This window comes from Aythya marila (genome assembly GCF_965140915.1).
Source record: "Aythya marila genome assembly, chromosome: 3".
NCBI lineage: Eukaryota > Metazoa > Chordata > Aves > Anseriformes > Anatidae > Aythya > Aythya marila.
In genome coordinates this window covers 71,949,995-71,965,918 of record NC_139044.1, presented here as the reverse complement: position 1 = coordinate 71,965,918, position 15,924 = coordinate 71,949,995, and the positions used below count along the sequence as shown (strand labels likewise).

Here is a 15,924-nt window from a genome sequence, read left to right as displayed (position 1 = left end):
AATTCAACATTCTCTTATGGCTCCAATTTAATTATTTTTCACCCTGAGTACTCCTGGCTTATAAACCTCACAACTTGAAGACCATTTCAAGACAACTACCAATACAATCATGTAGCATTTTAAAACACTCTGTAACTTTTAAGTGGTGTCTTCTGTTTCAGCTAGAGAAAGCAACATCCCTTGCAACTTGCATCCTTCGGTCATTTTTTAGGATTACATGGTCAACCCAATGAAAGCAGCTAAAAAAGAGGAAGACTCATTAGAAAACAAGTGAAAATAAAAACAAGGTAAAATTATTAAAAAGGGGAAAATAATTAGGACAAGAATATGATCTAATAAATTATTCTGCATGAATAATTATCATCTTATCAAAATTCACACTGTTCGTGAAGCTCGCAGCTGGAAACAGCAGGGATATTTCAGGTCAAGAAAGAGGTTCTTTGGCAAAAACTACACAAAGAAATTACTACACAAAGAAATTTGCACAGCTCCTGCCAACACCATGCTTAGCTTGAGGCAATGCTATTACTCTCAGGAGCTCTGAAGTGACTTTTTTCCTCCCCGTCCTTACCAAGATATCCAGTAATGATAAAGTTATCCAGTAATGAAAAACTATCCCGGTAATGCTACAACCAGATTACTCTGAAGTATTTATCACAGACTAAATATGAGAAATTACATAAGCTTGAAAATAAAAATTCTCAAACCCACAAAGTTAATGAGTGTTTATCTTCCTTTGGCAAATGAAACTAGAGACAGCCCCTTAGAAACCAGAGGTCAAATTCATTGAAGCTTCTCATACTCCAGAGGAGTATGAGAATATGAGAGTATACTGTCAAAGAGATCAGCCTCTTCTTTCTTTATAAGTCTGCAAGGAAGACAAGAGTATCTTCCTCCCTTAACCCCACCACCCCTTCCAGCCAAAGGATATCTCCACGTAACCTAGCCCAGACAAAAAAAAAGCCATACACTTCAAGACAGGCGACCATAAGTAGTAGATTTCCTCCAAATCTGAGCTAAAAATGCTTCTAGGTGCAGGCTGGTAGGAGTTTCATGAAGAATAATTATTCTTTCCAGAGTTTTAATAAAGCCAGATAAAATAAGTTTTATTAAAAAAAAAAGCAATAGAAACACAAAACTTATTTGTGTTTCAGAAAAATACATCACATCTTTACCATGCAGAAGTGGTATTAAGAATTGTTTTAGAAACTAATCCTTCCAGATGAAAAAAGGCATTTCAGTAAATAATTTGAGAAGTCATGTGTTAAGCATGTTTTCTGCATTTTAAGAAACTAGAATAAGACTTAAAAGCAAAAATTATCTTGTTCTTTCTTGTACTTCTCGGACAAGCTTTCTTTGTTCTTCTTCTTTCAGAAGGATTCTTTTCTCTCCCTCATCTAATTTTTATTCTTCCTTCACCATAGTAAACTCACCTCCTCTGATGAAAGGACTCTTTAAAGCAGATAAATATCATGAGCTTTTGAATATCTAAAAGATATTTAAATATGTATCATGCATCAATCATGAGTTGTGATTAAATATTTTATTCAAAAAAAGTTTAAGTGTTTAGGTATCTCCAGTCATTGAGAGTTATTTGGATATACTAAACATGCCATTCAAAATTGGTCTAGTATTAATTGTGCGATTTTTTTTTTTTTTACAGCTATCAAAAGATTCATCCAGCACAAAAGGTTCTTATAAAAACAAATTTTCCATAAGATTAGAGAAAAAGCTTTCTGAAGTATTAACTGGCTTAACAAGAAGAGGTCACATTAGCATACAGGGAGCAGTTACCAGCAACATCCAGAAAATGTGAGTCCCCTTGCTGTTTGGTATATAAACAACTCAAGGCTAAAGTGACAGAACTCCTCACTTTGGAACAGAAAATTCAGGTGATCACAGTAAGATGGTTATTTTATTTGACATATACATGCACGCCACACACAGAACGGATATGAGTAAATATTAACTTTCATTTATTTCTCATAAAGCATACAAATGGCTTGGGACTCAGAGTTATCAGAAAGCACATTTAGGAGGCAAGAAAATATAGTGTGTAGAGAAACATTTCAGCTGTGTATCCAATACAAATGAGTGTTCTGAAGTCCAAAACGTATTAAGTGTCTTTGAAAAAAAAAAAAAGAAATCAATTGATATAGGGTGGGCTTCACTGTCTTGCCAAGTCCTAAAACTGAAAAGGGAAGAAAGCATACAACAGGAAGAAATACTTTTTAAGCTTCCTAAGTATCTCTTACTTACTGGTATTGGATAAAGAACACTGGCTTACATCAATTTGAAGTGTGACCTATTACTTTCATGTTATTCTTTTTGCTTGTGCATGATCCAGTCACAATGTGTAGCATTATAGTCTCTTTCAGTGCTGTGTACCAGTAAAGCCATACACCTTGTTTTACAAGAGAGAATACACATGAAAAGAAAGACTTTGCACTCACTGAGTTGGGACATCAATATATTGGAAGGAGTGAACGACATGCTGAAGGACAGGGCTGCTGTGAGCAGGAACCTTAACAGGCTGAGAAACAAGCCAAGAGGAACAATGAGTTTAAAGGCAGAAGTAAAGTCCTGCTCCTGGGAGAAAAAAAAAAAAAAAAACAGGAACCAGTATAGGCTGCAAGCAGATTGTTTGGAAATCAGACTTGCAAAAAGAGATGGAGGGAACTTCATAGGCATGAGTTGAATCTGATTCAGCAGTCTGGCTTTCAGGAAAAAAAAAAGTTCTGCATTAGCTCAAGCAATGCCAGGAGGTTGAGGGAAGTGGGCATGCTTCTTTCATAGGGCTGCAAATGGACTTGTGATGGGTTTTCTACTTCCTAAAACGAAAAAAGACTGTAACATATTGGAGAGAGTGCAGCAGAAGGCCACCAACACAACCAGGGACTGGGCCATTTGGTATATGAAGAAAGGCTGGGAGAACTGAGTTTTGTTCATCCTTGCAATGATTTACCTAAGGTTGTAGGCAGCAGTAATATCTGCACTGCTTACAACTACCTAAAGGATATAGAGAAAACAGAAGGATAGAGAGAAAACAGAACCAGACTCTTTTCCAGGGAGCACAGCGAAAGGCCGAGAGGCAGGAGACATGACAGAACATGGGATTTTTCACCAGGAGGGAGGTCAGACACTGGAATGTGCTGCCCAGAGCAACAGTGGAACCTCTGCAAACTTGACTGGACGAGGCCCCGAGGGATCTGACCTGACTGGACTTGCTCTCTGAGCTGGGGGTTGAACAAGATGGTCTCCAGAGACCCTATCCAGGCTTAATTATCCTCTGATTCTATGAACACAGACGCCAGCAAAAGACTGAGTGAAACAGGACTATTTCCTCTAAGATGAGCTGCCAGGACACTTGCAAGGAAAGATCATAGATCTTTCTGGCAATTAGCTGGAGGCTCCATGCAAGCACAGCATTATAAATTGAGTTAGTGGAATGTTTCCATGCAGTGAGACTCTTCTCCATAGCTACCAAATACAAACAAAAACAACCGTGTTTTGTGACATTTCAGTGATGATTGAAACATTCTATAGTTCACTCCCAAGTGGCTCAAGCTGATAACTAAACAAAACACTGATTTTAATCATCTAATCTGCCAGCAAATTACATACTTGATTTACATATTTCCATCAGAAGCTTCTGGTTCTCTGTGGATGAGTTCTCATACCACTGAAAATGCTAACTTGAAAACAAGAAGTTTAACTCAATTATACAAAAAAAAATTTATAATCGGGTTTAAAACCATTTGTTTCTCAACCAGTCATGCCACCAGGCACACTGGTAGAATTTAACCACTCATTAATCACAACAATTCAAGGCCCTTCAAAAAAAAAAAAACAGCAAACCGCATGGTCAGGGATGGACATGGCCACTAAACATTACCAAATCTCATTATGATTCAGTGTTCTCAGTTTGCATTCAAAAGTTAAACTCTGGATGAGAACAGGTTTTGTCTCAAACATTTTAACACAGAAGGATGTGGAAGCCTCAGAGCACAGGAATGCAAGTTCTTCCCAGGAATCTGACTTCTGTCCTGCACAGTAATATAAGAGTTGTGGAATTAGTATTGATTTATTAATAATATGAACAGTTGCATGAAAGGAGTTCTTGATTTTTAAAATTTGATAGAATTCCTAGTCTCTAAACAAAAACCTAGAACATATTAAAAGGCAAAACATCCATCCAATACACCAGCAGGAAGTTATGATAGCTATGGTAAAGATGAATCAACAAACTGTTCTAACAGTTTGTGTACCCAATAAAACTTCACCCTTGTAACTACAGAAAGAACACGGAAAGCAAAGCCCAGCATCAACAAGAACAGCAGACTCATTTATACTGTGCCATGTTTAATTTCATTTGTGAACTTCAGTGCATTCTGACAATGAAAGTAATTATTTTATACCAAAGACTGCAATTTCAGGATCTACATTTATACCCATGGTGCTAAACAATTGCTCTATTCTACCATAAAAGTATTTTTGCTTATTAAAAGCCAAAACACACAAAACTCTTAAATTCTATACATAAGTTCCTATGTGTACAGCAACTTTGTGCGATTCAGAAGTTGAGCCATCTTGTTTTATAGCCACCAGAATTATTCTTACACGTGCACAAGAAAGGTATAAAGCAATTCCATCTCCAAGTTCCCTTGGTCAGCAAAAAAAATAGCAATAAAAAGATACTAGGAAATACCAAATCAAACAAGTTCCTACTAGCAGTGGTCTATGAAAGACAAGTGTTAAACCACTTATAAACCCAAGGAAAATATGGGGGGCATTTTCTTTTTTTTGCACGTGACAACTGCATGTATATGGTGCAGGTGAGCCATAGATTTAAAAACACATGAAGTGGACAAAATCCACAGGAATGTCTACTCCAGTCAGTCTTGAATTAGGTTAATTTTTATGAATCAATGATGCTAACCAATATTAACATCAAAATTTGTATCTGTAATGGCAAATACCATGCCTGACCTCTTAATGATCGAGTTTCCACTGTCTACAGGTTTTATGAACGTAACACCAGAGATGTATCATGGCAGAAACAGGAATCTGAAAATAGGGGGCTGTATTTGACTCTGCTTTTACACCTTCCTAGAAATGTCTGTGCTTGTATTCAGAAACAGAAGTCCCTGCGTGCAAGAAGCAGTTTTGTTTGTGTATTCCAAATAAAGACATTATGTACTTACAGCTAGTATCTGCAACACGCAACCCTGCATACTTTGTCTGTATCAAGCTGTGGATCCTTGACTCTCGAGGAGTGCTCCCGAAGCCTCTGTGCCCTCTTCTGCTCACCACAAGCACTCTCAGTAGCCCTTGGGAGGCATGCGGGGCCATTAGCACCCTTTGCTCCCGGGGAGGGGAGTGCAAGTGCCTGCTATAATATGCCTCAGGAGAGACAAATATGCACAGCACACTAAGAAAGAGAGAGTGTGTGTAACTAAAAACAGCTGTAACACCCATCCACCCAGCTGAGGGTCTGAGCGTGGCTGGGTCTAAGGAAAAGTGGTTTTAAAAGCACAGCCAGACCAGTTGAGGTCTCAGCTGGACTGCATTTAGGATTGTGGAGGGTATAGCCCTTAGGGGTAAAAGAAGCATTTGTTGTTAACTGGTTAAAATTGTTTGCACATCAAGAAGTCTTGTGATTATTGAATGCTTTTCCTCCTACTATTCATAATGGGGCTTGGAAAATGAACTTACAGCAACACTAGCATGAAATTCTGCAACAACTCAAAATGGAAGTAAAGCATGACTTACTGGGATCACTTTGTACACTGTTATTAATATTCTGGAAGGACATGTTAAGTCTGTTATATCCTGATACTTTGACAGTAATTAAAATAAGTGAAAGGAGATCAAATAAAACTGAATTCTCCAAATTGAGGAAGTCTCAAGCAGAGATCCCACAATGAAAAGGCTGTCTACAGGAAAGACGTAGAGTTCTCATTAACAGGCAGAAACATACTGCATGGGACAATTACTTCCAGAGTATTTAATCTGAGTTAACCAGGATGTTGTCATCCCTTTGCCAGAATCCCTGTGGAATTTTAATCAAAGATGTAATGTAATAGAAATCCTAATATACAAAATGTAATAAAATCAGAAGGAACATATCGTATCATTTGAAAAGATCAACAGCAAAATAGCAATTCGACAGAGGCAAATACAGATTTCTATAGCCCTGCTCCCCCCCCCCCCCCGAAAAAAAAAAAAAAGCATAAAATTTCTATAACAATAATCTAGAGACAGAAAATACTCATCGGGTTGGAAAGATCCAGGAAGCACTTAAATTACTCTTCAATTATCCTGCAAATATCCTTAACTTTTAATAATGAGTCAGCAGGAAGACCTGATAAGAGTTTTGTTTTTTATTTTAAGGTGTATTTGAGTTTTTTTTTTGTTTGTTTTGTTTTGTGTTTTTTTTTTTATCTAATTAGTTTGTGGCTGTGAGGAGGGGAAGAAGTTTGCTCCTAGACATAAAAAGACTTCATCAAGGTCCAAGCAGCAAAGGTAGCTCTGGGCTACTGAGTAGGAGCTGTGAATATACAAGCTGTGAATAATGTCTTCTAGCATCCTGAGGCTGCTCTCCAAAGGCAAAGAAATGTCATCCAGCAGTGACAAGGAACATGACTTTCAGGTACCTGTATCTAAAGGACAAAATGCAAGTACAACCAGATATCAAGAACAAAAAGAACTTGAAATCTAACCCACCTATGTTATGTTGAATAAGGGAGAATCAGGAAAACTACATACAGGACGTAATGTCACAGGCTAAACGGTCTAAAGCCAAAGCTAAAAAGCACATACCCCTTTTGTGTCTGAAGATCAACCCAACATGAACAAGAGTAACTCCAAACGGTCTGGTCATATAATAGCAATACATATTGTACCTTATTCCACATATGTTCTAGCTTTTTGCTGTCAGAAATGTCCACAGAAGTTTCCATCTTTGGTTCAACTTTGGTCAATAAGTACATCCTTAAACACATCCCAAAAGGTTCAACTGCAATAATTATGAACAAAAAAGAAAGCCCAGCTTCTACTCATCTTTTGTTAACCTTTTTTTAATAGTTCACTAGTTCTGACAGTTCTATAAACTTACAAAACTAATTTCTCTAAGACCTAAGATGTCCTGCTTATAGAGCAATTATCCAAAGATTAGTGTTTGGTAATTCATTTATTCTCTTCAATGAGCAGAAATAATGGGGATTGGTTTTCCGTGACTTTAAGCAGTTCATGCTCATTGCTACCAGATGCTCAAAGTCATTACAATGAATCAAAGCAGGAAAATACATTAATTGGATTAAAGAGTTACTTTTACCTTTCCCTCTTTCCGACTGAAAATGGAAAACCATTTTAACTCATTTAATAAAAGGAATGCAAAAATAGATGCAGTAAAAAATAATAGCAAGCCTAGTAAAATAAATAAAAAAAAGGAGTAATCTCATTTTCCTGCATTTCTTCTCTGGTTTGAGTGCCAGGAAAAGCAACAAGTTGCAAACTAGTCAGCTACAGGAACTGTAGAAAGCTGTGCTTCACAGTGGCTATTTGCATCAGCAAAGTATTGAGAGCACCCATACGCACAGGAAGTCAGAGCCCCTGCATCTTGCTGCTGAGGACCAAAACAACAACAACAAATTCTTAAGAAATGAATTGGCTAGATAACGTTTTTACTTCAGAGAAGTGAACAAGTTCAGAAAGATAAAACACTAAAATACTCCTCTAGGCATTTCCTAATAGGGCAGCACTGACCTTTCCAGATGCTGCTCAGTATCTGGAAGGGGGAAAGCCTGGACTGAGACACCAAGTTCTAAGAAAAGAAAGAAGGAGGCCTTCATTTGCATGCAGCAACTTGGGAGCAACACTAGTTCCTCACACCTGCTTAAGCCAAAACGCAGCACACTATTCCAATGATCTATTTTTGTATCAACTGATCTATTTTCATAGACACTGAAAGCACAAGAACAAGTATAACACATCAAATTTAAAAAACACTTAGTATGCATTAGCTTATATAAAAATGAGACTGCTGATGTGAAACAATCAGGACTTTTAAAATCAAGAGATCAGCATATATTTATATTTAATCAGCATATATTTAGGCTTTAAGCTCAGTTTTTCAATTGTTTTTCCTACTATCTAACCTGCAATACCAATATAATCCATAAGTATCTCTAAGTTCTTGTTAAAACTTGAATACTTTCCAGTTTTGTTAGAATATTTTCTGAAGTCTTTTCCTTAGAATAAGAAAATATTACCAAAATGCTTGCACTTCTATTCACTTATAATCCAGCTAAATGCTAGTCAGCTAATATAGATATTAGTTTTCACCTGGAAAACCTCCAAACTTCATTTACAGGTAGTCATCTTCATAAGGTCGACAGATGACCAGAAGTGTCCTATGGCACACTAGCCCAGCCAATATTTTACAATTAAAAAAATAGCAACTGGCAGGTGCCAGCTGGCATCTCCCAGATAGTGTGGCAAAGTGTTACGCCCTGCCACAACAACTTGCAGAAGAGCAGTAGTTTCAAAAAAGCAATTTCCAGTTTTCAGCTCCTACCAAATCCAGGGCTCAGCATGCATGAAATCACTCTCCAGAGCTAGGACACAGCAGACAGGCAGCACCACTCAGTTATGGATAGCCAGGACCCTGTAATCCTGCCAATATCAAAACTGGAAGCCAAGAGGTTACAGATAAGAAAAATCACACTGAACAGCTACACCTTGCCTCTGAGAACATGCTTCAGAGCTCTACCAATGTTAGGCTGATAAACTACTTCATCTGCCTTGAGATATTCATACTGATTTTTCTTCTGTGTAGCTTAACTTTGCACATTAAGAAACCACTGACTGCAACCATTCCTGAAAAAGCTCCTTATTGCCAGAAATGACTGAAAATAATTCAGCACCTACAACGATAGCCTAACTGTTAAGAACTACATTAAACAAATTCATGCATTCCATTAAGGAAATGAACTACTGTGTAGTTCAGAGAGTCTGAGAAACAGAATCACAGAACAGCATTGGCCATGGGAACCCTCCAACAGCCTGTTTTCCATGCACACGTGAACTATGTTCTAAAGCAATTAGAGGCTGAAGCTCAGGCATCACATGGAAGACAGCCCATGGAACACAGCTAAACTACTAGCTACATGCAACACTGGAGCATCACACAGTTCCGTGGGTGTTGTTTTCTGTGTGATCTTGACAGACTCTGATGAACCTTCAAATTGGAAGATAATTCTGATAATAAAAACCCTAAAGATCCAACTAACTGAGTTTGAAAGTGTGATATCTACTAGTTTGAAATGGTGTGAATGTCAGGGAGCATGGGTTCTGTTCCTGCCAGAGCTAGGACTGTACAAACAGAACAGGTACTCAAACACATGACGCTTTTGTTGCTCACCAACGAATATGAAATGCTCAGATGAGACACGGGACACTGAGTGGGATTCAACTTCCACCTTAAAGCGTCCAATTGCAGGTGTCTGTGTGAGAGAGGAGTCAAAACTCCCACTCAAGTCAGCACATGTAGGGTAACCTGCAAGGTACATCAGTCCACCCTGAAGCAGAGGCCTGCACCTGGCCAGCTGAGCAACTCCACGGATCCCATCGAACATACTCCTGGATCTCCATCGACTACACACTGTGAGCTGAATCCGCACCTTGGCAGGTCTCTGCTGGAGAAACATCACTCATTTTGCAGTGCTGCCTGAAAGTGTCCATGTTGCCCTGCATTTCAACACAGCAAAACAGACAAGCAGAATAAGGCAAGAGGAAAAAACACTGATAAAAGCAGAGCATGTGTTACTGGTAGAACGTGATGCCAAACACCACTGAATGATTTGGCAGCAGTGCCGTTTAGGAAGGCTCCAACTGCACCCCAGTTCTGACTTCCAGAACATACTTCAGCCCTCAGACAGTCACATTGGCTTCAACAGTCCCATAGTGATCCAAATAAAACCAGGAAAAAAGAAAAGCAAGGAGGGGAATAACTATATATAGTTTATCTATTTATGATTTTAGCACATGCCAGAAATAACTGCTGAGGGTGAAAATGAAACTTAATACCTTCAAACCTATACTCCTTAAATCAGAGACCAGCCTAGAGGCTAGCTCTAACATCCCATGGCACTGTTTTTTGCCACAAAACATTCGTAATATACAAGTAATACTGAACTGAAATTCATTAGAGTTTCAAAGGATAAAGGCTTTACAGATATGAAATGACTTTAAACAAGAAAATGAGTAGCTACTATTAGAAAAAGTAATAAAAATTGAACACCAGAGTTAGGTCACACTGAATAAACTCTTATGGATACACAGAGTAACACTGTCCCTATCAATTTTGCACAGTACTGCTCCAGCCTTCCCACTAAGCTACCCCATTCTGTCATTGACTCCCTCCCCACTCGGCGCACACCTTCAAGGGTCAGTGATTTCACTGCATGAAACTAAATAGGTTCATTAAACTGCTGCACTATGAACAAAAGATTTTGATATGTACAGAGGTGTGAAAACTGCTAATGCTCCATGCTTCAATTTGTAAAAATTAGGGTTACTCTGATAGGATTAGAAAACCCATCTCAAGCTTGCACATTTAAGCTTCCAGACAACTTCCTAGTGCTGATTTAATTTTCTAGATCACTGCCTGCACCCAGCTGTGTCAGAAATTATAAGCTGATAGTTTTAATTTCTTTCAAGTTTGGAATGCTATGTTGGGCTTTCAAGAGTCTAAGCTACATAAATATTTCGAAGATAGGAAATAACTCAAAAGGTACAAAGGAATAAGGGGCAATTTCAATTTGCTTTTATGTGCCCAAACCATAAATGCCTTCTTAAAATCAATTTTCTTCAGTTTTGTCACACGTGACACCTCAAACAAATGAGCTCAAGGGGCCAAGGGCAGTGTTTTCGCAAATAGATTGAAACAGAACCCAAAAGTCACGTTAAGATGTATTCAACATTTGGGGAAAAATAGAGGAACATTAAATTTACCGTCTGGGAAGATTGTTACTCTGAACCATGACACAACATACCACTGACATGTTCAAAATATGCACCATAGTTCAGGCTCTTGATTTCACTTGCACTTGCTTTGGATGTTAGCATCATTTTTAGGTAAGGCGCCATGCCATTACCACAACTTCTTTTCAGGAAAAGAAAAGCAGCATTAGGTAGCAGCGGGTGTCACCAACCAGCTCAAACCACGCTGAAACCAGCATAGTATGCACTAATCACAGCAACAAGTAGTCTTTCGGTCTCACTTCTACATCCTATTGAGATTCTGCTAAGCCCACTTTGAACTAAACTGCACTATTATTTGATGCCGTAATGTTTTAGTTGTTCTCCCAGCACATTTAATTAGACAGCAACAAGATCCTGTGTCATAAGCAAGCCCTGGCTGTACAGCCCAAGAACAGTCAGACTGCTGATGCTTTCAATAGAATTTACAGGCCTCCTGGGGCATATGAAATCAGTTTCTCTTTTATACCAACATTCTTGTTGTAAAATTGTTTATCCTATATACAACTTAGCTGCCATCCTGACTCTAGTCCAGAGCAAACGAAGAAGCTATTTAAGAGACGTTTGGATCGTAGATGTCTGGATGTAGAAAATACACAATGCAAATTCACAGCAGTCAATCCAAGGACAGCTGGGCTCTGCCATGCCAGTACCAGAGAGCACAGAAAAAAAAAGCCTCTGAAGAGAAGGCCCATCTAAATATTCACTAGAAGTCATTCTTTAATAAATCTTAATGTTCCATTTGCTTTTTTCCTTGGATTCTTTGGCTCATAAGCACTCAGCGCAATACTCAGTAGAGCAAGTGAGGATTTCTCTCATTAGAGGAATCCTTTTTGTGGTGTTACAGTTGAGAAATGGTGTTGTGCAACAGAGCAGCTTTCCTACCTTGTACACAAAAACCAGTGTTCCTTGTCATCATATAATGAACTTGCAATTATTAAAGCTGTTTGTTCCAAAGGAATAGAATGATCTTTCCTTCTAGGCTGTAGAAGCACAAAGCTTAAAGATCCCAGTTTATGTGGGACATTCCACCACGCAGATTTATCCCTGTTCATACTCACTGCATTGATAAATTAGAAAAAATAAAAATTAAGTATCTTATAAATGTGTCACCAAACTTGTTTTTTAGGGTACTTATCCAGTTGCATTTTCTATTTGGATCCTTATTAGTGAAGTATCTCGTATTAAATAACTGAAATTCAGACCATGAGACAGAATGAACTTTACTGCCCACTTTACAAGAGCACCACTAGTTCAAAATTCAAATAATAAACAATGAGCTAATGTGCTTTAAATTACTTATTGTTCCTCACATAAACGTCCTTAATAATGCAAAAGGAAAAAACATACCCTGGAGTACTTTGAGCACATACATGCTTCAGATTCAACCCTACTGAACATAGGCACGCTGCAAAAGATAGCTAGCGAGAAAATTCACTGGTCCTGCTTCTTACAGCCACAAGACAACAAGGAACTTGCTTTATACCTTGGAGTCCAAGTCCACCTAAGGAAGACCACGCTCCATGGGATCAGAGACATGCTGCTAATAACAGCAAGAGGCTGGCGTCAACATCCCAGTAGTCTCTTCCCATGTGTGGGAACTAATACTGATGATTTTTAAATTGGTCCCATCCTTGCTGAAGAGCTGCTACTCTAACTTAGCTATTGCAACAAGTCATTCCTATCCAGTTCCCATGAAAATTAAAGGCGGGATATAAAACAGAACTCCCATTATCTAATAAATTAGATTTATGGAAGTAAAACAGAATGTAAGATCACAAGGGAATGTTTCCTCATAGCATTATCCTTTCTGTATATATTTGCTGGAGATTAAAATGCAATAGGCTGCAGCTGCTTTAACCATGTGTGTTCACAAAACAAAAGATTAAGAATCTGTAAAAGATCTATGAAAAAAATCTGTTATTCCTTCTACCACAGTAGCAGTTCTAAAATAAATCAGTTTTATTATCAGCAAGTGCCACATTACCTTGGATGCAAGTCATCAATCCATCTCCTTTCTTACAGTTCATACAGCAGAAATAATATCAAAGTGGGCAACGGCTTGCTAAACATAATGAATGTTAATTGGAAGTCCTTATTTTCCTTAGTAACACAAACCAGTCTGAGAAACAGTTTTATGAATATCTTGTTAGAAAACAAGATTTTTGAGGGATGGGATTTTATTAAAAGTTGTTATTAAAACTTGTTATTCATAACCCAGACTGAAACCCTTCTCTTCTTCACTATGATGTTACATGACATTTTGTGAAAGTAAATGGCAAGAGAGTACCAAGAGTTCTGACTACCAAATTTTCTTAATGTTCAGCAAACCAAAAGATGCTTTCACTTGACTGATCAAATACTCTTACCAATTCCCATCCTAGTGTTTTATAAGTATTAAGCCACAGCACACTAGAAATGAGGAACTGAAATAGAGATGAGGCTTCCAACAGTAGAACAATTCTGCAGCTAACCCTGAACCCACCACCCGGTTCCTCAGTTCAGATTACCTTCAGGCTTCTCTTTGAATGGTAAACTTCAGTATAAAGTTCAGGAAACACGAAGTTTCCCAGAACTTCTGGACCCTCACACAAGGAAAGGTGATGGCCTAGAGCAGAGCTCTAGGGGAGCAGTGGAGATAGTCAAAACCCAGCTGGGCACAGTCCTGAGCACCCTGCTGTTGTGGACACAGCTGCGAGCGCAGAGGCTGCAGCAGAACATTTCTAGAGGTCCTTTCCAACCTTGGTCAGTTTGTGATTACCTGAAATTACCACATTAGCCCAAACTGCATAAAAAAGTATACAAATTTTAAAAGTGTGTTATAATACGGTTTGAGAATGGTCAATCACATTTTGGCATGCAAACCCAGTAGGTAAATAAAAGGAAAGGAGCCCAATAACATTTAAACTTCAGGTGAACCTTTAACAATGCTGCGTCACAAGAGGCTACAGCAATCAAATAATGAGAAGCAAGACTGAATACTACCAGGAAACTAGTGTCTGGGGGCAAAGTAGACTAAGTTAAAAGACAAATTACCATTATGGTTAGGCAAACAACACTGGTCCATCTTGCTGAGTCTAGCAAGAGGGTCTATTAATAAACATACAATTTGCTAACTTCCTCTTTAGACAGCAGTTATTTAGACTAGCTTAAAATCAGGAAGGGATTTGAGGAACATCAAAGAACACTGGCCAAAATGGATGAATAAGAAGAAAGTGAGCAGACTACTGGGACCTATTAACCAAAACAAAGTTGAAAATGAAGGAGCAATACATAGTGGAAAGCTTCAAAGTCAGCTATCCGAATTGCACTATGTGCAGGTTTTGACAAAAAGCAGCCAACATTAGGTTATATTGATAATGCAAAATCCCAACAAAACTGATGCCATAAAACGGTAAAGCCTCATCTGGAGTATGAGGCACAGTACCTTTCTTCTCAGTCTTACAAAAGACTATAGAAGAATTAGACAATAGTACAGAAAAAGCATGAACCAACAGCATGAAAATATTCCACGTGGAACAAAACTGGTAAGACTTGAGAGGTTTATCCAAGGAAAAGACACGGGGGGGGACACATGAAAATACATATACGCACCAGCCACGCACTGCACACAGACACACCAGTCCTAAGCCACTTCACCTGAAAGTAAAATGTCAGATGGCAGCCCAGCAAAACATTTAGATGAGATGTTCAAACCAAAGAAGGAAAAAAGTTTCTTCTGCTACTTGGAAATCAGATTGGTTTCTATCCAGGTTTTCTATCTGCAGCACAGTCCAACCACGTGATGCTTGTTACTTGGATTAAAAATGAGAGTGCTCAATAAGAGTTTAGAAATTGCTGTTTTAGGGTGAGGCTAGGAAACAGTTTTAACACTGTCTTAAGAGCCATCAAGCAATACATTTCTCTTACGAATAAAAATTAAGCCAAAAAAAGTTTCATTTAATAGTTTTACACTATTTCAGTCTCACGTTAACTCATGAACTCATTATTTACTTTGATGCATGTAACTAGGTTAGCAGAGCTACAGGCAGGCACTACACCACAGCTAGCTGTTTAGAGCACCACCAGCTCTAGCAGAACGTCACCGTACACTAACAGCAAATTACATTGTACAACATTCAATAGCATTTTGATTTCATCCAGTTTGTCACCTCATAAATAAAGTACAGTAAAAATCTTTGCATTTATGAGGATCTGGTTGAAGGAGATTGTCGAGCATGCAGTTTGTCTGAAAGGCAAGGGCATTACTTGAGGCACCTGTGTCTTATGTGCACAATGATTACAGAAGCCAGTCATTTTTATACTTTTATACCTGTGAAACTGAAGTACTACTTCTAAAGATGGCCATAAAAATAAACTGGTACAAGCACACCTCTTCCTTAGAGTCTTAAGTTTGCCATTTTTGCTATATTTGCTAATTCACGACTCCACTGAAAAACATATTGCATACCACAGGACTGTACTAGAATGACTATAACTAGTGTCCCACTAATTTAACTAAGCAAGCTGCTCTGATGTGCACTACTCTATTACAACCTCATAATCATCAATTTATGGAACTAATTATTCTTTCTTTCATCATATCCATTTTATTAATTAAAACATGGTCTGGATTTTTATCTGTCAATCTAAGTCTCACCATCCAACTTCTATTGCTCCAAGCCAAGGGAGAATTGTTTGTAGATCCCTTTACCTCTTATTAGCCAGACCATCCTCAAGCCTCCCACACAACAAATTTCCAAACTAAACCTTTGTTTTGACAAGTTTCTCTGAAAAGAGAAAAGAGGGCTATGAGATTCTTGTGATATATTTCATTGACATCTTTTTTCCACCCAACTTGTTTCTCAAATGCAATGAGCTTTAAACAGTGAAAGGACTGGT

The 15,924-nt window shown here is 38.2% G+C and overlaps 1 protein-coding gene and 1 long non-coding RNA gene across 2 annotated transcripts in view; both read right to left on the bottom strand.

The window, feature by feature from the left end:
• SLC16A10 (solute carrier family 16 member 10) overlaps positions 1 to 15,924 on the bottom strand; it is a 66,748-nt gene that overhangs the window by 47,730 nt on the left and 3,094 nt on the right. The window lies entirely within an intron of this gene.
• Positions 6,374 to 14,902, bottom strand: LOC309876486. The gene is made up of 3 exons (XR_014317182.1): positions 14,683 to 14,902; positions 9,425 to 9,750; positions 6,374 to 6,662 (listed from the first exon to the last, which is right to left on the bottom strand). It is a non-coding gene; the product is annotated as an uncharacterized lncRNA (long non-coding RNA).